Source organism: Aquarana catesbeiana, linkage group LG02 (genome assembly GCF_042186555.1).
Source record: "Aquarana catesbeiana isolate 2022-GZ linkage group LG02, ASM4218655v1, whole genome shotgun sequence".
Lineage (NCBI taxonomy): Eukaryota > Metazoa > Chordata > Amphibia > Anura > Ranidae > Aquarana > Aquarana catesbeiana.
In genome coordinates, this window is record NC_133325.1 from 672,331,107 (window position 1) to 672,352,212 (window position 21,106).

Consider the following 21,106-nt stretch of genomic DNA (forward strand, 5'->3'; position numbering starts at 1 on the left):
AAGCTAGAAGACATTTTTATAAAGGTGCAAGGTACTTGGTTTGGTAAGCATGCATGCACTATGTTTTGAGTTGCAGTTTCACAGACTTTCCCTAGCGAAAACGTCCAAAATCCTCTTCAGAAGCATCTACCTTCTCAAAATGCAGAGTATCTCTGTGCTCTCCCCGGGCTTCAACATTTAAGTCTAAGTTCAGCCCTTTTTTTTGATGCAAGACTTGGCTCACAAAGCCCCAGCAACTCTTGCCTCAGGACAGTCAGATTTGCAGAATCCCCTTAAACCATCTCTTGTCCCAGGGAGTGTTGTGCCAGTACAGGTTCAAAAGATTATTTTCAAACGTGTTCGTGATATTGGAACCCAACAGGGGTTTTCTTTCACCTGGACTTAAAGTCCTTGAAGAAATACCTTCAAATTCCAAAATTTGGCATAGAATCTGCAAGATCAGGTATTACTTTTCTGAGGGGAATACTTGGCATTCGTAGACATCCAAGATACATACTTGCATATTCCCATTTTTACCCACCTCATCGGAGCTTTCTACGCTTTGCAGTAGAAGACCATCACTTTCAGTTTGTCACACTAACATTTGGCTTATCCTCTTCTTTCAAAGGTTTGTGCACCTCTTCTAAAGAAAAAAGAAAGTTGCTTTCTCAGAACTCTCACTCGGGATTGAAATCAAAGAGATGCCCCTCTGTGAGATTCTCCATGAGAGTTCTGGGTCGTCTTGTGGGCTTCTCCATGGCTGTCCCATTCACCCAATTTCATTCGACATCACTCAAACACCACATCTTGTCAGCATGGAACAAACATGCTCCTTCCCTCCTGTTCAGCCAAGCAAGGAATTCCCTAACTTAGTGATTCTCTCACCCATCCTTGACTATGGGGAAGTTACAGTGCCTTGCAAAAGTATTCACCCCCCTTGGATTTATACCTATTTTGTTACATTACAGCCTTTAGTTCAATGTCTTTTAATGTGAATTATATGTGATGGATAGGAACACAATAGTCTAAGTTGGTGAAGTAAAATTAGAAAAATATATACATAAAACTATTTTTCAAAAATAAAAAACTGATAATTGGCATGTGCGTATGTATTCACCCATAAAAATCTCTGGTGCAACCAATTACCTTCAGAAGTCACTTAATTAGTAAAATGATGTCCACCTGTGTGCAATCTGTGTCACATGATCTGTCATTACATATACACACCTTTTTTGAAAGGCCCCAGAGGCTGCAACACCTAAGCAAGAGGCACCACTAACCAAACCGTGCCATGAAGACCAAGGAACTCTCCAAACAAGTAAGGGACAATGTTGTTGAAGTACAAGTCGGGGTTAGGTTATAAAAAAATCCAAATCTTTGATCATTAGGAGCACCATCAAATCTATCATAACCAAATGGAAAGAACATGGCACAACAGCAAACCTGCCAAGAGACGGCCGCACACCAAAACTCACGGACCGGGCAAGGAGGGCATTAATCAGAGAGGCAGCACAGAGACCTAAGGTAACCCTGGAGGAGCTGCAGAGTTCCACAACAGAGACTGGAGTGTCTGTACATAGGATGACAATAAGCTATATGCTCCATAAAGTTGGGCTTTATGGCAGTGGCCAGAAGAAAGCCATTACTTTCAGCAAAAAAAAAAAAAAAAGGTTTGTGAAAAGGCATGTGGGATACTCCCAAAATGTATGGAGGAAGGTTCTCTGGTCTGATGAGACTAAAATTAAACTTTTTGGCCATCAAAGAAAGCACTATGTCTGGCGCAAACTCAACACATCACATCACCCAAAGAACACCATCCCCACAGTGAAACATGGTGGTGGCAGCATCATGCTGTGGGGATGTTTGTCAGCAGTCGGGACTGGGAAACTGGTCAGAGTTGAAGGAAAGATAGATGGTATGCTAAATACAGGGATATTCTTGAGCAAAACCTGTACCATTCTGTGTGATTTGAGGCTAGGACGGAGGTTCACCTTCCAGTAGGACAATGACCCCAAACACACTGCTAAAGCAACATTTGAGTGGTTTAAGGGGAAACGTGTAAATGTGTTGGAATGGCCTAGTCAAAGCCCAGACCTCAATCCAATAGAAAATCTATGGTCAGACTTAGTTTGCTGTTTACAAGCACAAACCATCCATCTTGAAGGAGCTGGAGCAGTTTTGCAAGGAGGAATGGGCAAAAATCCCAGTGGTAAGATGTGGCAAGTTCATAGAGACTTATCCAAAGCGACTTGGAGCTATGATAGCCGCAAAAGGTGGCTCTACAAAGTATTGACTTTAGGGGGGTGAATAGTTATGCACATTTACTTTTTCTGTTATTTTGTCCTATTTGTTTGAAGATTTTTTTAATTTTTATTGTGAAGCAAAGTTGTGGGCATGTTCTGTAAATTAAATGATGCAAATCCTCAAACAATCCAGGTTATGAGGCAACAAAAAACGAAAAATGCCAAGAGGGGGTGAATACTTTTGCAAGGCACTGTATTTCTGCCATATCACTGGAAAATGTTAATGACAGATGCTAGTCTTTCAGGCTTGGAAGAAGTGTTCCAATCCCTCAGTTTAGGAAACATGGTCATTGGAGGTAGCCAAACCTTGCCCTCAACATCCTGGAGCTCAGAGAGATAATGATGGCTCTGCATCACTGGAGCCCTTTTCTGCAAGGACACTGAATTAGGGTGCAGTCAGACAATGCCACAGCTGTGGCCTACATTAGGCACCAAGTGGGTATCAGGAGTTATGTATTTTTGAAAGAAACCATCCAGATCATCTAATGTATATCCAGCAATCTCTGCTGCCCACATTTCACGAGTGGACAATTGGAAGGTGGCTCACTTTAGCTGTCACTTCCTGGACCATGGGAAATGGGCCCTTCAACCTGATGTCATAGATGGGGAAACCAGGATGTAAATATCCCAGCCTTCAGATTCAACAAGTTAACTCTGTGGCCCAGACCAAGGATCTTCCAGCACTGAAATATGATAATTCTCTGGTCTCATTTCAGGCTAATCTATGCCTTTCCTCCCGTGCAAATTTTGCCTTGCCTGTTCCTCAAAATAGCAGAAGAAACTGACGATTCTAAATGCACCAAAGTAACTGAGTGATGTCATGGGTGTGTGGCTGCTTCTTTTTCTGCATCTTCAGAGTGAGGATGGGCTCCTTGGACGGATACCCTATCAGATTTGCAGTGGAAGAGGCTTGGAGCAGTAACTCCTGAATAACCGACATCAAGCCTCCGTTCATCTTTGTAAGGCTGCCAGCTAGTCCTCTGTTCATAACTTTTCAACATTTTACCATGTGGCAATCTTTTGCGGATGCAGTTTGCGGTCGTACAGTTTTTGCAGTGGCTCTCTGAAGTTTGGTTACCCTTGTTGTAGAGCCTGTTAAGTTTTTAGTTGCATAGTAGTTGCCCACCCTTCTCATTCTTTTGCTTGAGGACATCTCAAGGTCTATGAATATTCAGCCTATGTCCTGTACTGTACAATTAAGATTTTGACTTGCTTGTACATTTTTTATCTTGGATTACAGTATAGCACACAGGCCATCCTTTTAATTCCTGTTTAATACTGCATTGCTTTCTATAAAACTGAGGACTCGTGGTGTAGGGTTATAGAGGGGATGCCCAGGGGCATGTCCTCCAAAAACTGGAGGTACAATCCTGTAATCCAATGTCTATCATCAATATATAGCCTGTGTTCAGTGCTTTACTCCAAGATATGTCAAAATTCCTCTTTTTGATGTACTTTCAAACATAATTTGTCAAGTCTCTGTGAGTGTTATGGAATGTAATGAGATTTCTCCTATGAACGCTTTAGAAGGAGAGTTACATCTAAGTAGAGGATTGTCCAAATATCGTATACACTCAGAATATTTGTGTGCTCTGATCCCCATTGAGGTTATTTTGTAATATCTGATGAGCTGTAGAACTGACAGGACAGAAGAGGGTATGAAGCTGATCGATTTTTCTGAAGGTGGGAAGTTACTTAAAGTGTTTATAAAGGCAGAAGGTTTTTTTTTATCTTAATGCAGTGCAGCAGCCCCTATAATACTTACCTGAGCCCCATCTAGATCTAGCGATGTTGCAGGAGTGTCTCGGCTGCCAGGGACAACCCCCCCCCCCCACCTTATTGGCTGAGACAGCTGTCATTGGCTCCCACTGCTGTCAAAGTCAGTAGGGCAATGTTGAGAGAAAGGGGCTGGGCTGCAGATCCCTGTCTGAGTGGACATGGAGCTGTGGCTTTAGTGCCACCATAGCAAGCTACTCGCTTTAGGGCCACTCAACAGGAGGGAGGCTTTACAATCGCTTTAAGTAGCTGCGACTGTTTGAATCATAAGGTGACTAAACAAATCTCTAACAATAAACATAACATATTTAACCTATTTAACAAATTTTAGATTTTCACTTTATAGGAAACCTGTGCTGCGAGAAGCATGGAACCTGGCATTGCTAAGTTCTTCTGAAATTGTTAGATGATTGGCTTTCATCCTGACATATTGCCTTCAATATTTTGAGTTACTGAACTCAAATAGGCACCTAAATATGAAATGTTGCTTGAAAATCCTAGATTTAACTGAGCCAGTGAGAGCTCCCTCTCAAAGAAAATCTTCAACTTTCAATCACAAAAACACTGAGGAGAGCATGCTTGTAAAAATGTCCTCTCCATAAAGCCTAAAAAAATACACTATATTCTTCCTTTTCACATGATAAGGTAAGCAATAAGCAACATAGACTGGTCCAGGACCCATCCCCATATGTCATTGGACAATCAAGGAGCAGCAGCACACTGCTGAGGTTTTCTGCCTGCCTCATCTATAAGAATATTCATTGTATTACACTGGCCACACTGTGCAGAACAGGTTTATATTGTTCCCTTTCTGGCTCCTCTCTCACTGCTATATTTTTGCCAGTTTAAAAACCATTTAAAAACTACCATGAATACTCAAATGTATACTGTTTTGCAGTTTAATAAGGCCTCTCCCTCCCCCTTTTAACAGGGCTAATTGTGTTTTAATATTGGGCTATTAAAGCTGTATACGTAAATACTAATATAATTTTGAGAGACATTTTTGATATAAAAACAGATTTGTAAAGTGAAATCTCCATCTGTGAATTAATGGAACATGAAACTAACACCATTAAAATATAATTTACTTGGGAAGTGCATCATGAAAGACCTTTGAAATACTGATGTAACCATGCTTGTTCTAAGCTAGGTCACTGCACATGTAATATTTGTACGTATTTGCATTAGAAAAGAATGTCAGTAGATGAGTTGGTTTCCTGGATCTGGCTGTTCCTTGTGCATTTGCCTACATCTGGGTAGCAAATGACATATGAAGTGTGTGCAGCTGTACAAATATGATGTCTGCATGAATTATGGGACAAGCAGCACTGAGCACGATAAAGTCATGTACAGTAGCTGGTGCATCCCACACACAATATGTGAACAGTATCTGTAATAAATAAACATGTTCTTTAAAAGTTATGCATTATAGCCAAAAGCTTTGCCAAAAATATTGGGACGCCTGCCCTTTACACGCACATGAACTTTAATGGCATCCCAGTCTTAGTCCGTAGGGTTACATTATTGTGTTGGCTCACTGTTTGCAGCTATAACAGCTTCAACTCTTGTAGGAAGACTGTCGACCAAGGTTTCGGAGTGTGTCTATGGGAATATTTGACCATTCTTTCAGAAGCGCATTTGTGAGGTCAGGCACTGATGTTGGATGAGAAGGCCTGGCTCGCAGCCTCTGCTCGAATTCATCCCAAAGGTGTTTTATCACCAGTCAAGTTCCTCCACCCCAAACTCACTCATCCATGACTTTATGGACCTTGTATTGTGCACTGGTTCAAATAATTAGTTCACAAACTATGGTATATATATCTGAAAATTGATCAATCCTGATGTACTGACTGCCTATTTCAGGCCCAAAAAGGTGAGGGCAGTACAAATGCCTCCCAAATGACCCCCTTTTGGAAAGTAGACCGTCTAAGTTATTTAGTAGGAGGCATTGCAATTTTTTTTTTTTTTTTTTTATTTTTTTTTTTTTTTTTTGAAGCTGTAATTTTTTTGAGAAATGAAATCTAAAATCACTTTTTTTTTTAACCCTTTCATGACTAAGCCTATTTTTGAAATTTGGTGTTTACAAGTTAAAATCCGTATTTTTTGCTAGAAAATTACTTAGAACCCCCAAACATTATATATATTTTTTTAGAAGAGAGTCTAAAGAATAAAATGGCGATTGTTGCAATATTTTTTATCACACGGTATTTGTGCAGCGGTGTTTTAAACGCAAATTTTTGGAAAAGTGACACTTTCATGAATTTTAAAAAATCCAAACAGTAAAGTTACCCCAATTTTTTTGTATAATGTGAAAGATGATGTTACGCCGAGTAAATAGATACCAAACATGTCACCCTTTATAATTGCACGCACTCGTGGAATGGCGACGAACTACGGTACCTATGAATTTCCATAGGTGACGCTTTAAAAAATTTTTACGGTTACCAGGTTTGAGCTACAGAGGAGGTCTAGGGCTAGAATTATTGCTCTCGCTCTGACGATCGCGGCGATACCTCATGTGTGGTTTGAACACCGTTTACATATGCGGGCGCGACTTCCGTATGCGTTTTCTTCGCTGCGCGAGCTCGCAGGGACGGGGGCGCTTTAAAATTTTTTTTTTTTTTTATTTATTTTATTTATTTTTGTACTTTTATTAATTGTGTTTAAAAATTTTTTTTTTTTTTTTACTTTTATTGCTGTCACAAGCAATGTAAACATCCCTTGTGACAGTAATATGTGGTGACAGGTACTCTTTATGGAGGGATGGGGGGTCTAAAAGACCCCCCATCCCTCCTTTACACTTCAAAGTATTCAGATCGCCGAAAACGGCGATTCTGAATACTGTGTACTTTTTTAAATTCGGCGCCATTGGCAGCCGAGTAAACGGGAAGTGACGTCATGACGTCGCTTCCGCGTTTACAATTAGAAGGCTGGAACGAAGCCGCTCACAGCTTCGTTCCAGCCCGCCCCCAGCCGCCGGAGATTCCCGAATGGACACCGGGCCTCCCGATCGCACGGGAGGCCCGGTAACAGCGGCGGGAGGCGGCGAGAGGGGGGGGATGTCCCCTCCCGCTCCTCCGGTATAACAGCCGAGCGGCTTTTAGCCGCATCGGTTGTTATATTCGGGTAGCCGATCGCCCGCTGAAAACAACGGTACCGGGATGATGCCTGCAGCTGCGGGCATCATCCCGGTATAACCCCGGAAAGCCGAGGACGCATATGTGCGTTCGGTCGGCGGGAAGGGGTTAATACATACTGTCACCAGTGCAATACAGCATTAACATATAACTGGTGTGATGGTGATCAGGGAACCTGGTCACAGTGTGTCAAAACTACAAATGTTTTTTTTTTTTTGTTTTTTTTTTATTCTTTACTTTTTTTCCCCCCTTACACCCTGTTACCATAGTACTACTCGGGGGAAGTGAGCAGTCATTTTTTAAATTTTGTTTTAATTGCTTATACCAATGCATTTCATTGTTAGCAACCTTCTACTGAATTAAACTGATTCATTCAGTGTCTTTTGTTGTGATTAGCCAAAGCTAATCATATGGTACAGATGGGCTGTGATTGGCCCCGTCTGTACCATGTGATCACTGTGACCAATCACAGCTAGCAACACAATTGTATACAGTGGATTACAAATGTCATGTGATTAGTCACAACTATCACATGATACTGGCAGTGGGCCGGTATAGTGATCAGTCATTGACTGTGTCCTCCGGTGACAGATTGCAGGGCACCCTCTGAGAGGACGTCCACTCAGAACAAAAGGCCCACCCGGCCGTCAATCTGTTTAAGCATGGGCGCGAAGGTGTTAATTGGCGTGTGCGAAAGTTATAGTGTCTACAAACTGATATATGTACTGGAATTCATGAAGCTCTGATGCTATAGTGGAAATGGAGGTGATCAGTGACTTATAGTTGGACTGTGATAGAATGGCGGGCATTCTGGCGCTAGCAGACACTATCTGGGAGGGTCACTAACACTGACGTCTCTAGTGACACTAATACAGTGATCAGTGATACTGTACTCTGACACTGTACTTATAACTGGTTGGGAAGGGGTTAACATCTAGGGGCAATCAAGGGATTAACTGTGTGCCTCTGTGTGTAATGTGTGCAGCTTTTACTTTACTATCTGGCTGTTTTTTTTAATCGTACATCACGGGACACAGCCAGTAATTACTATGTGGGTTATAGTCCACCTTCAGGTGCTGGACACTGGCACACCCTAAACAGGAAGTTGCCTCCCTATATAACCCCTCCCATACCGGGAGCATCTCAGTTTTTTTCGCCAATGTCTAAGGTGTTGGTCACGAGTGAAGATGTGCTGTGCTGAGCTCCACTAGAGCAATCCTTGCAGGGGCTAGCCTTGCAGCCGGATCCATTCAAAGTGTCTTTTAGGCCAAATTGAATGATACCCGGGCCTTGTGTCTGAAGAAACAAGGTCTTTGCTTGTAAACGCTTCTCTTTTTAGAGAGCTGGACCCCGGGATCCAGTACTTTTGGTATTAAGGCCATAAAGTTTTACTGACTGGGTGCTATTACAGGTCCAGGATTGTGGGTTCCCCGAGGGTCCCCGGTTCCTGAAGGTTTGTTAACGGAACCCACCGTGAAGATTGGGTCTGTTGGTTTTACCACAGAAAACCCTGTGGCGGGAAAGGTAAGTGGAGTTTTCTAAAAAAAAAAATTTTAATTTTCTTATTTAATGTCTCCTTTAAAGTAAATGTTATGCCTAAGTGTCACCACTGGGGGCTGTATGGAGCACGTACCTTCCCATGCTTTCCTCAGAGATCACGCTGTGTCACAGAAGCAGCAGACTTTTTTTTTTCTCCGGCTAGCAGGCAGACCTCCAGTAAGTTTGGGGGGTTTTGTTTCCTCCAGACACCCCCACCTGGGATGAACTCTTCCCCCCTCTTCATGAGGCTGAATATAAGGGAGAACTGAAAATGATTGGCAATGCCGTTTTCTTTCACCATCCCTACTCGGCAGCAGCTTCCAGGTCTCCTCCATGGTATCCCTCCCTCACTAGCCGATCCCATTGGATCGGAGGCCCATGCTTGCGCAGGAAAACTTTTTTTTTTGAAGAAAGGGGGGGTGTAATGCGAGGGCGGGGCTTAGCAAGGCGTTGGCGTCCTCCAGCGCAGGAGTGTGTTTAAAAAAAAAAAAAAACTCCATTTGTGCTGGCTGCAAAATTGTCAGAGAGACACAAGAGCAAAGAGGAGCATGAAAGGGGTTTTGGTGACACAGGCATTTCCTATTTGACACATTTACTATTTGCATCAGGCTAAGCATTAATAGCAGCGGCAGTGGCTGACTTATTGCTCAAGCAGTGGATGTGATTTTCTTCTGGTAGTACCTCTGCTTTGTGCATCAGGCTAAGGTCAGAAGGGGGGGTTGAAATGCCCCCAAGAAAGAGTCTCCCTCAAGCTCTGGAAAGCCTTCTGATTCTACAAATGGCATCCTCTCCTGAGAGAGGGTGGCTGGACAGAGTGAGCATCTGGGCCATGAAATGTTTGGAACATTGATGGTGCAATTTCTTGCTGAATGGTCTGCTCCACATTTATGTACCCTTAACTGAGTGTTTGGGTTCGCTAAAGCCTCCTCAAGCTGTACATGCCTTTTTCTGTCCATTCATTGTTGGAAAAGCTTTTTTTTGAAAGATCACCCAAATAAGCATTATTTTCCCTCCTAAAAAGTTTTCACACTTTATCCTATGGTGGAGGAAATTCACTAAGTAGGGTATACTAGCAATTAACGCTTTTATATCCTCTGTGAATAAGAGTTTGACTTGTCCGGCAGACAATGCTCAAATGCTTAGGGATCCAATGGGTAAAAAGTTGGAATTCCTATTAGGGCTGGAGAAAAAAATCGATCGAATCGAGTTGAGAGATCAATTCAAAATGAAAGCAAATCGATTTTTTTTTTAGATTTTTTTTTTTTTTTTTTCACCGCGCCGATCCTGAAGAGCTGCGGGTAGGAGTTTTTAGGCGAGGCCGCGGCCTCGCCTAAAGACTCCTGCCTGCAGCTCCTCAGGACCGGCACACGGTGTCCAAAAAAAAAAAACTCGATTCAATTTTTTTTTTAGAAAATCTCCCAGCCCTAATTCCTATTAAAAAAAAAAAAAACACTTTTTTTTTCTCTGGCAGATTGAGTGTCTCAGCCTGCGCTGACAGTAATTGCTTAATCGTTGAGAGACCAGTTTAAACATGTGTTCAAGGTTATCCTGCTCAGCAGGCCCAGGATCTGGCAGCTTTATGTTTGCAATAGTTGCTTTGAGAGATTCTATACTTCAGGCCTTGCGCCCTTCGCTAAGCACCATGCAGAAGCTCCTGGCTAGTCTTCCTTTTGCAGTGAAACAGCTATTTGGGGATGTTTTGGATAATACATTCAAAGAAATTCTAGTGGAAAAAGTGCCCCTTTTGCCATTTAAGAAAAGGAGTAAATGTATTTTCGTTTTAAAGCTCCTTCTGTGCCAGGGGCATCAGCCTCCAGGCAGTCATGACGGCTTCCGCCGTCAGGTTCAAAAGGTAATCCTCAGGGTTAACCCCAGGAACAAAAGAGGTCTTGGGGGAGGAAACCTACAAGATACTGAAGCCTCCTTATGAGGAGGCGCCCCCGCTCGCTCAATAGGGGGAATTCTTCTGCAGTTCTCAAGGATCTGGCAGGAAGAGTGTCAAGACGAATGGGGGGACTTCCTCAATAGCTTCAAGGTACAAACTGGAGTTCCAAGAGTTCCCGTCTCCTCGTTTTCTCAGATCAAACGTTCCTAAGGATCCAGAGAAAAAGAAGTCTTTCTTTCAAGCGTTGGACCATCTTTTGGCAAAAAGTGATCATGGTGGCCCCCATGTAAGAGCAGAGGTTGGGGTTTAGTTAAATCCAAATGGACATTCTGGATCTCAAAAATCTAAATTCAATTCCTGAATATAACCACTCTTTTTTTCGCATGGAGTCAATCCAATCAGTTATCTCCATCCTACAAGGAGGAGAACTTCTGGCGTCATCGATGTCAAAGATGCATACCTCCATATGCCTATTTCCTCGCACACTAGTAATATCTACTTTTCAAGGTGGAAAATCTTCATTTTCAGTATGTAGCTCTGCTTTCCGGTCTAGCTACTGCACCTTGAGTGCTTACCAAGGTTCTGGCCCCTCTTCTAGCCAGCTCAAGGTATAACTATTATGGTTTACCTGCACGATCTGTTCTTGATAGTCCAGTCAGTAGCCTGCTTAGACCAAAGTATGGTCATCACATTCAACTACCTGGAATATCTAGGTCGGTTTCTCAGCCTAGGAGAAATCTTCTTTAAATCCATGAAAAGGGCTAAGATACTTGGATCTGATCATAGGTACACCCAGAAAAGGGTATTCTTGCCCCAGGCAAAGATCAGTGCCATAAAGGAATTGGTTTAGGTGGTCGAAGCAAGATGAAGTCTTCTATTCAACTTTGCATGAGGTTGTTGGGAAAGATGGTGGCTTCATTTGAGGCCGTTCCTTATGCTCAGTTTCATTTGAGACTGCTGAAAAACATTATCCTATCGGCTTGGAACAAAGGGTTCAAGCTCTAGATTTCCAATGTGTCTGACTCCAAAGCCTACAGCCACATCACCCTGAAAGCGCCCAATCTCGTCTGATCTTGGAGGCTAAGCAGGGTTGGGCCTGGTTAGCACCTGGATGGACCACCTGGAAATACCAGGTACTGTAGGCTGAATACACCAGAGCCTCAGTTTATGGTTAATATCTAAAAATCTGCAAAGGGGAAAATCCTTCAGTTACCACGGAAGTGGCCCAGATCAGAAATTACCTTGCCCGTTATCATTCTAGAAATTTAAATTAAGGTAGAGCACTTTGTTCTGAGGGCCTGAACGTTCAGTTTATGGTATTGTCCTGCCAGGATTCAATCCCACCATGCCACAGCAATGGCTTATATTAATCACCAAGGGGGCACAAGAAGTTGTGCGGCCCAGAGAAAAGCGAATCATATCCTATCTTGGGCAGAAAAAAAATGTACTTTGCCTATCGGCAGTCTTCATTCTAGGAATAGAAAATTGGCAGGCGGACTACTTGAGTCGCCAGCAGTTGTTCCTGGGAAAATGGTTCCTTCACCCTGATATCTTCCTGTCAATATATCAAAGATGGGAGATCCCAGACATAGATCTGTTTACATCCAGGTTCAACAAAGAAATCGACAACTTTGTGTCAAAAACAAAGGATCCGCTAGCATGCGGAACAGATTCCTTCCTATTCCTGTGTAATTTGGTTCTCACTGATTTATGCATTCCCTCCTGTTCTGCCTGTGCCCACGACTTCTTTGCACGATCAAGCAGGAAGGGTAGTCGGTGATTCTTGTGGCCTCCAGAAAATCTTGATATGCAGGAATCATAAACATGACCGTAGGGGACCCATAGACCCTACTGCCATGACCAGACCTTCTTTTGCAAGGTCCGGATTTCCATCCTACTTTACAAATGCTAAATTTAACGGTTTGGCTATTGAGACCCACACTCTGAAGAAACATGGGCTGTCAAGTTCAGTGGTTTCTATCTTGTTTAATGCAAGGGAGCCGGCCTCCATATTTTATATTATGGAGTCTGGGAAGCGTATGTCTCCTGGTGTGAAACCAGGGGTTGCACCCTGCACCCCAGAAAATAGGTCAAAGGTAGAATCCTTGACTTTCTGCAGATGGGGTGCGAAATAAAGCTGGCCTTGAGTGCTTTCTAAGGACAGGTTTCGGCCTTATCGGTATTATTTCTATGACCACTTGCTTTGCTTTCTTTGGTTTGTAACTTTATTCAGGGGGTAACACGGCTTAATCCCCGTTTAGGTCACCCCTGAACCCTTGGGACTTGAATTTAGTTTTTGGCGGCATTACAAAACAGCCTTTTTTTGGACCGATATGACATATTCCCTTGGTCCTTTTTTGACAAGGAAACTATTTTCTTGTAAAGAGCCATATTATTATTGTTCACAAGGATAAGGTAGTATGGCGTCCTCATCCTAACTTTTTACCGAAGATAGTATCAGGTTTTTATTTAAACCAGATTATTATTCTATCTTCTTTTTTTCTAGAACCCTGTTCTATGAAAGAAAAATCACTACGTTCTCTTGATGTGGTGAGAGCAGTCTACTTAAAGACAACTGCTCAGATTTGGAAAACGGATGTTTTGTTCATATTCCCTGAAGGTCCTAAAAGAGGACAGGCAGCATGGAAATCTACTATTCTAAATGGATTCAACAAGTAATCGTTCTAGCTTATGGTTTAAAGAGGTAGTTTCTACCCTCTCGAATCAAAACGCACTACTCTAGGGCTGTTAGTGCTTCGTGGGCAGTGCATCACCAAGCCTCCATGGCTCAAATCTGCAAGGCTGCAACTTGGTCTTCAATCCATACATTTACCAGATTCTATCAGGTGGATGTAAAAAGACATGAGCATGTTGCCTTTGGGCGCAGTGTGCTGCAGGCAGCAGTACAAGTTCTCTGATCTCATGGTGCCCTGATTCTGTTGTCTCCCTCCCTTCAGTTGGCATTGCTCTGGGACACCCCACATAGTAATTACTATGGCTCTGTGTCCCGTGATGTACGATTAAAGAAAATAGGATTTTTATAACAGCTTACCTGTAAAAACCTTTTCTTTTGAAGTACATCACAGGACAGAGAGGTCCTGCCCCTCTTTCTGTTATACATGTCTATTGCTTTGCTACAAAACTGAGATGCTCCCGGTATGGGAGGGGTTTTATAGGGAGGCAACTTCCGTTTTAGGGTGTGCCAGTGTCCAGCACCTGAAGGTGGACTATAACCCACATAGTGTCCCATGATTGACTTCAAAAGAAAAGGATTTTTACAGGTAAGCTGTTATAAAAATCCTGTTTTTTCTCCCTGCTTTGCAGGGAGAAGAAACGGCCAGGATGCGGTTTCCTATATACAGAGTTCTGTGTTTTTGTTAACACAGAAGTCTTTGTGTGATTTGACACAACCGATCAGCTGACTTCAGCCAAATTCATTGGCAGAAATCAACTGCTACACTAGTGCTATGTCCAATCCCAGCACAAAATTTGTTGCTCAGCTAGGGGTTTCACAATCAACACGGACAGGCCACTGAAAAATGCCAAGCCACCGGACTCCCTTGTCAGCAGCGCCGCTGCTCTTTTGCCAGTTATTCTGACTATATCACCCAGCTCTCCTGGTTATCTCGGCTCACTCAGCCTTTAGTTGTAGCACCCTGCTGCACGGACCCACTCCTGGCCTCTGGATATGGGTTCTTCCAATACCCCTGCTCTCTGCTTCTTTTTTACCAACTATACTGTGCATAAATACATGCTCTGGCTGCCCTGTGCAGCCACCCTGACTCCTGGGGAAGAGCGGAGTCGTCCTGACTCCTATGCAGAGTCCTCCTGTGTCTCGGGTGGAGCCCTGAGCTATGCCCAAACCTTCATTATAAAGGCTGTGTGCACCTGGATACACATCCTGCTGGTCTTTGGCATTTTAAAGTCTCTCAGCTCCAGATCCAAATCTAGGAATTACAAAACCAGAAGAAAGATGAAAAAACAATTTTTTTTCACTTAGGACTGATATTCTCAAGCTCTGCACTCTGCATATATGCAGACCCTGTGTCAATTCCTCTTACCTATTCATTGTGGCAGGTCCTCGCACTGTCAGAATGGTTACATCGGTTCAGCTTCGACCAATGTAACTATGTATTTTACCATACCTAGCTGGTGCTCCTGGAAGCTGGAAATCACTGAAGTAGACACTGCTACTTCAGTGATCTCCACTTGGTCCTGTGCTGAGCACCATGCGTGTGTTGTCAATACAGGTGGTCAGCTGGTCAGCATGGGTGCCTTTCAAAAAATGCTTTAACGCGGTAAAAGGTAGACAGGCGGGTCGGCGACATTGCACACTCCATGTCATCCAATAAGACAATGCTTTGCTGCATTCATTCAGAAAATGCAAAGCATTCTTTGAATGATGCCTGTGTTGAGCAGCCAACTCCCTGTATTCACAATGCATCAGGCTGACTAATATTTTTGTAGTTTAAGCTGGACCAAAGTCGCTATGTAAAAATATACCTTGTTTGAAATTCATCTTTAAACCAAAGCATTTACAGTGACCTTGCCTTTTTAGTATGATTGTCCCTTATATTACCTCTACACAGCTATTCAGTTAGTATGTGTTAACCTACCCATTTTTTCATTGATCATTATATATGCTTACAATTTGTTACTCAAAGGTGGTTTATTACTATATTTGTTTTTCATTACAGACTATGCCTAGTGCCTAAGACTGTTTCACAGTAAAATAACATATCCTGTACCACAAAGCAGTAATGCTAAATATGATGAGTCATTTAAATAGAACGCCATGCTTGTATCCCCTGCAGGTACACTGCCGTCAAACTCAATATAATTGCATGTTATTTCAAATCTGGTTTGTTACATCTTTCTGTGACAAATATAGTTATAAAAATCAAATGGTTGTGCAGACTAATTACATAGTCTATACTTATCTTGAACCACATCCTTGGATAGTAATTTTCTTGACCTTTACTACCATCATAATTGATTCTCGACTTTACATTTGATAAAATTGAGCTGCTAAGTGGTTGTTTTTAATATCTAGTTACGGCTTTATGCATCTTTTTACCCCAGAGAAACCCTTTTAGACGTTTTCAGGTCTTGGAGATCCACTGCTACCGTAACAGTCTACAATTCATGGTACATGAAGTCTAGTAAGTTAGGGATATGATAAAAAGAATATTAAAGAATGTGGCATAACTAGAGTATTAGATACCCCCATGGCTCAATTTGATTGATTTGCAGTAATATTTACAAAGTTAAAATGGAAAATGGTTATGGTCAGAAAAAAAATTCCTTTACATTGGTGGTCAGTAGAGAAATGCCTTACATTAATGTTCAGTGAAGGAGGTCCTTACATTGTGGTCAGTCAGCGTGAAAGGAGCCTTTACATCAGGGGTCTCAAACTGGCGGCCCTCCAGCTGTTGCCTAACTACAAGTCCCATCATGCCTCTGCCTCTGGGTGTCATGCTTGTAACTGTCAGTTTTGCAATGCCTCATGGGACTTGTAGTTTTGCAACAGCTGGAGGGCCACTAGTTTGAGACCCCTGCTTTACATTGTGGTCAGTCAGAGAGTGAAGGGGGGTCCTTACATTGTGGTCAGTCGGGTAGTAAAGGGGCCCTTACATTGTGGTCAGTCAGAGAGTGAAGGGGGCCCTTAGGTTGTGGTCGGTCAGAGTGAAGGGGGCCCATAGGTTGTGGTCGGTCAGAGTGAAGGGGGCCCATAGGTTGTGGTCGGTCAGAGAGTGAAGGGGGCCCATAGGTTGTGGTCGGTTGGAGAGTGAAGGGGGCCCTTACATTGTTGTCTGTCAGAGAGTGAAGGGGGCCCATAGGTTGTGGTCGGTTGGAGAGTGAAGGGGGCCCTTACATTGTTGTCTGTCAGAGAGTGAAGGGGGCCCTTAGGTTGTGGTCGGTCGTAGAGTGAAGGGGCCCTTAGGTTGTGGTCGGTCGTAGAGTGAAGGGGCCCTTAGGTTGTGGTCTTTAGAAAGCAAAGAGAAATCACCTAAGAGTTAATCCCAAGAAAACTCCCACCACATCCCATGGAGAAACAATTGTGGAAAAGACTGCCCTTAGGGGGATGGTGCGGGTGGGAGTATGAGTAAGGGATAAACAACAAAAGTATATATAAAAGTTGATAATTTTATTACAAAATAACAATAACATACTCTAGAAATTCGATAAAATATTCCTAAAATCATTAGAAAGGATAACAATGCATATAACGTTGCTTTATTCTTGGATCAGCACCAAGAAATGCCATTTTTGGCATTTCTTGGTGTTGATCCAAGAATAAAGCAACGTTATATGCATTGTTATTCTTTCTAATGATTTTAGGAATATTTTATAGGAATTTCTAGTGTATGTTTTGTAATAAAATTATCTTTTTTTATTTATACTTTTGTTTATCCCTTACTCATACTCCCACCCGCACCATCCCCCTAAGGGCAGTCTTTTCCACTTTAGGTTGTGGTTGGTCGGAGAGTGAAGGGGGCCCTTACGTTGTGGTCAGTAGGAGAACCTTTCATTGGCAGTCATTGAAGAAACATACTCCTTATAATATGGTCAGTGGGAGAGGTGCCTCAATACATCAGAGGTAAGTTGAAAGAGTTGACACTTTCATTGGGGTTCAATGATAATACCACCCTTAGTGATAGTTGAAAAGATCCCTCTTGTCATGCTGATGTGTCTTATTAGCCCTAGGACTATGTAAGCATCAGATAGGGCAGTCAGCCACTGTTCAAGAAACCCATAAGCTATGTCTGGAGGAATCCTAGGGTTTCCCCTGGTTGAGAATAGCTGGTCTAGGTGCTGAGTATCTCCACATGTCAAAATAAATGAATAATACTTTTGCATTCCCCAAGGGGATATAGCACTTGGACCCTTTCTGAGCTGGTTTGTGGTTCTCAAGCAGCTTGGTTAGAACACCCCCTTCCCTCTCTTTCCTCCCCCCTCCTCGCTTCCCTCTTTCCCCCCCCCCCTCCCTTGCGCCATGCAATTTTATCTCTGGCTACATTTTTAAAAAGGTGCAGGAACCTTTTTTCTGCATGAAACACAGGCACAGCAGCTTATTCAACTGAATGGGCTGCCGTGCCCATCCAAACGTGGCTCGCAGCCGCTTAGGTGCAAGACTTGCCTTGCACTGAACTCGCCATTGAATCATTGACTTCCTCTTTATAAGCATCACAGCTGGATAGAATTGCATTACAGTATTAGCTAGTTTGACGAATAAACCCTGCAGTATGTTGCCTGATAAGGTTTTATATCCCAATGTTGTTTTGGAACATTTTCTTATCGAGATGGAATTAAAAAGTAGGTATGATTGTTTTTGGTGTGAAGTTCCTTAACTAGCTTATAGCTAATGTCTAAATGACTAATCATTAGAGCATGAATTTCCCCATCTTTGAGGCTTGATTCACACCTATGCATTTTTAGTGCTTTTTGCGTTTTGCACATTTGCACTACAGCACATTTAACATGGTTTCTAATACAACACATTCTGTAGAGCAAATCTGCAAAATGCAAAAAAATGCACTAAAAATGCATAGGTGTGAATCAAGCCTAAAGGGGTTAAAGTGAATGGAAACGCTTGTCACAGTTCGTTAATACGGTGCCTTTGCTCTCAACTGATAGTTCTTTATCCTCTACAAGCCTTTTATCTTTCGATTTACTGTGCCACAAATGTAATGGAGTGTTAATGTTAAGAGGTATTGAAGCAGAACTTCACTTTTCTAATGGAACCAAGTACTAAAATCAATGTACAAGCACAAAACAGCATGAGTTAGTGTTAAATAGTTTTGGTGTACAATAGACAGCGGAACAAGTTGAATAAATGTTAGCTGAAGCATTCTTCATTTACAGCTGAAACTTTAGGCTTTTAGTGTACATCTGACCCAATTGCACTACCACATTCCGATGTATTGAACAAAAATCTGGATTTATACACCAAACACGGAACATACTGTAGATGCAACATGACCCTTTTAAGTGTGTATTTGTAAAGTGTGACCATTGCATTTAAGTCAGCACATACTTGTGTATTAACCTGAAAGAACTTACAGGTTGATTTTAAAAACGGTATTAAAATCATTGAATGATGCGGGGATCTCTCAGGTGACACTGAAAATTCACTGTCCACATCAACACAATCCAATGATTTTTTTTAATTGGTGTTTACGTTCGCCACATCTCAGACACTTCTGATCACAGTGGGAGGTTTTCAGCAGGAGAGGCAGTGCTATCACTTCAGAAAGCAGTGGTCATGACTACATGTGGCAAGTTCTTGAATGACGAGCTACCGGCTTTGTGAATTGGCAGTGACAATGCTCTGCTCCCAGTTAAAGGGGTTGTAAACCCTGGGGTCCCACGGCAGCACTTGTGGCTCCTCCCCGCATTGAGTGTCCACGTTAGAGAAGCGCTCCCTTGGTGGACACACGTGCGGGCGCTCCCTAGTCTCGCATCTGTGTCCATTCACACAGAGTGCAGGACTCTGTCCCGCCCCCCCAGCACCGCATCATTGGATTTGATTGACAGCAGCAGGAGCCAATGGCTGCACTGCTATTAATCTATCCAATCGGGACAGGAGACCAGCTACAGATGGTGTGCTTGTTCCCAGACAGAGGATGACAGCGTCCAGGTAAGTAAAACGGGGGGCTGCTGCACTAGAAAAAAGTTTCCTTCTTAATGCATAGAATGCATTAAGGTAAAAAACCATGAGGGTTTACAACCTCTTTAAGTGCAAGCAGGCATAGCCTACATCAGGGGCAGGCAACCTCGGCCCTCCAGCTGTTTTCAAAATACAAGTCCCATGGGACATTGCAAGACCCTGACAATCACAGGTATGACTCCTAGAGGCAGAGGCATGATGGAATTTGTAGTTTCACCACAGCTGGAGGGCTGAGGTTGCCTACCCCTGGCCTACATGAATAGCAAACCTGCTCTGAATTCTGGTGCAGTGTAGCATCATTGCCACTTAATCACATGAATCTGCATTATGTGGCCTTTAGTATTTGTGGGACTTTACAGGAAATGTATAGGTTTTTTTTTTTTTTTTTTTTTTTTGCTGTCAGTATGTGAATATCACAATATAAATGTTCTTATCAATTTGTGCTTAAAGTGGTTCTAATTTCGGAATGTCTTTTATCTTTATGCATTAAGACAAAAAACCTTCTCTGTACAGCAGCCCCCCTAATACTTACCTGAGCCCCATCTTGATCCAGCAATGTTTCATAAGAGTCTCGCCTGTCTGGGACTTAACCTCCTCATTGTCTGGGACAGCAGCAGGGCACCATGCCATTTTGAAAGCTTCCACTGTGCAAAACAGCTTCACTTTACCTTGATTTGTTTTTTTATATAAATCTCCATTATTTGACTGAGCAGGGCTTTCAGCAGGCTTCTTAATAGTATTAAAGGCTTTTAAACAATTTTATGTACAGTGAGGGGGAAAAAAGTATTTGATCCCCTGCTGATTTTGTACGTTTGCCCACTGACAAAGCATTGATCAGTCTATAATTGTAATGGTAGATTTATTTTAACAGTGAGAGACAGAACAACAAAAAATCCAGAAAAACGCATTTAAAAAAAGTTATAAATTGATTTGCATTTTAATGAGTGAAATAAGTTTGATCCCTTCACAAAACATGATTTAGTACTTGGTGGCAAAACCCTTGTTGACAATCACAGAGGTCAGACGTTTCATGTAGTTGGCGACCAGATTTGCACACATCTGAGGAGGGATTTTGTCCCACTCCTCTTAGCAGATCCTCCACAAGTCATTACGGTCTTGAGGCTGATGTTTGGTAACTAGAACCTTTAGCTCCCTCCACATATTTTCTGGGATTAAGGTCTGGAGACTGGCTAGGCCACTCAAAACTTTGATGTGCTTCTTGAGCCACTCCTTTGTTGCCTTGGAAGTGTGTTTTGGGTCATTGTCATGCTGGAATACCCATCCACGACCCATTTTCATCCAGACGGGCCTGTACACGTGCTTTCTTGAGCAGGGGTACCTTGCGGGTGCTGCAGGATTTCAGTCCTTTACGGTGTAATGTTACCAATTGTTTTCATGGTGACACTGGTCCCAGCTGCCTTGAGATCATTGACAAGGTTCTCCTGTGTAGTTCTGGGCTGATTCCTCACCATTCTCATGATCGGTGAAATGCCACGAGGTGAGATCTTGCATGAAGCCCCAGACCAAGGGCGATTGACAGTTAATTTGTGTTTCTTCCATTTGCGAATAATCGCACCAACTGTTGTCAACCTCTCCCCATGCTGCTTAGCGATGGTCTTTTAGCCCATTCCAGCCTTGTGTAGGTCTACTACAATCTTGTCCCTGACATCCTTGGACAGCTCTTTGGTCTTGGCCATGGTGGAGAGATTAGAATCTGATTGATAGCTTGTTACCTGTATAAAAGACAGCTGTCCACAGAAGCAGAGATTAGGAGCACTCCCTTTAGGGTGTCCGCTGCCTAGGTTGAGACCCAAAC

General features: G+C 42.8%; 1 protein-coding gene and 1 pseudogene across 1 annotated transcript in view; both read left to right on the plus strand.

The window, feature by feature from the left end:
- The window catches only part of NLK (nemo like kinase), a 307,284-nt gene that overhangs the window by 180,660 nt on the left and 105,518 nt on the right, over window positions 1-21,106 (plus strand). The window lies entirely within an intron of this gene.
- On the plus strand, window positions 11,649-11,764 carry LOC141130881 (5S ribosomal RNA; annotated as a pseudogene).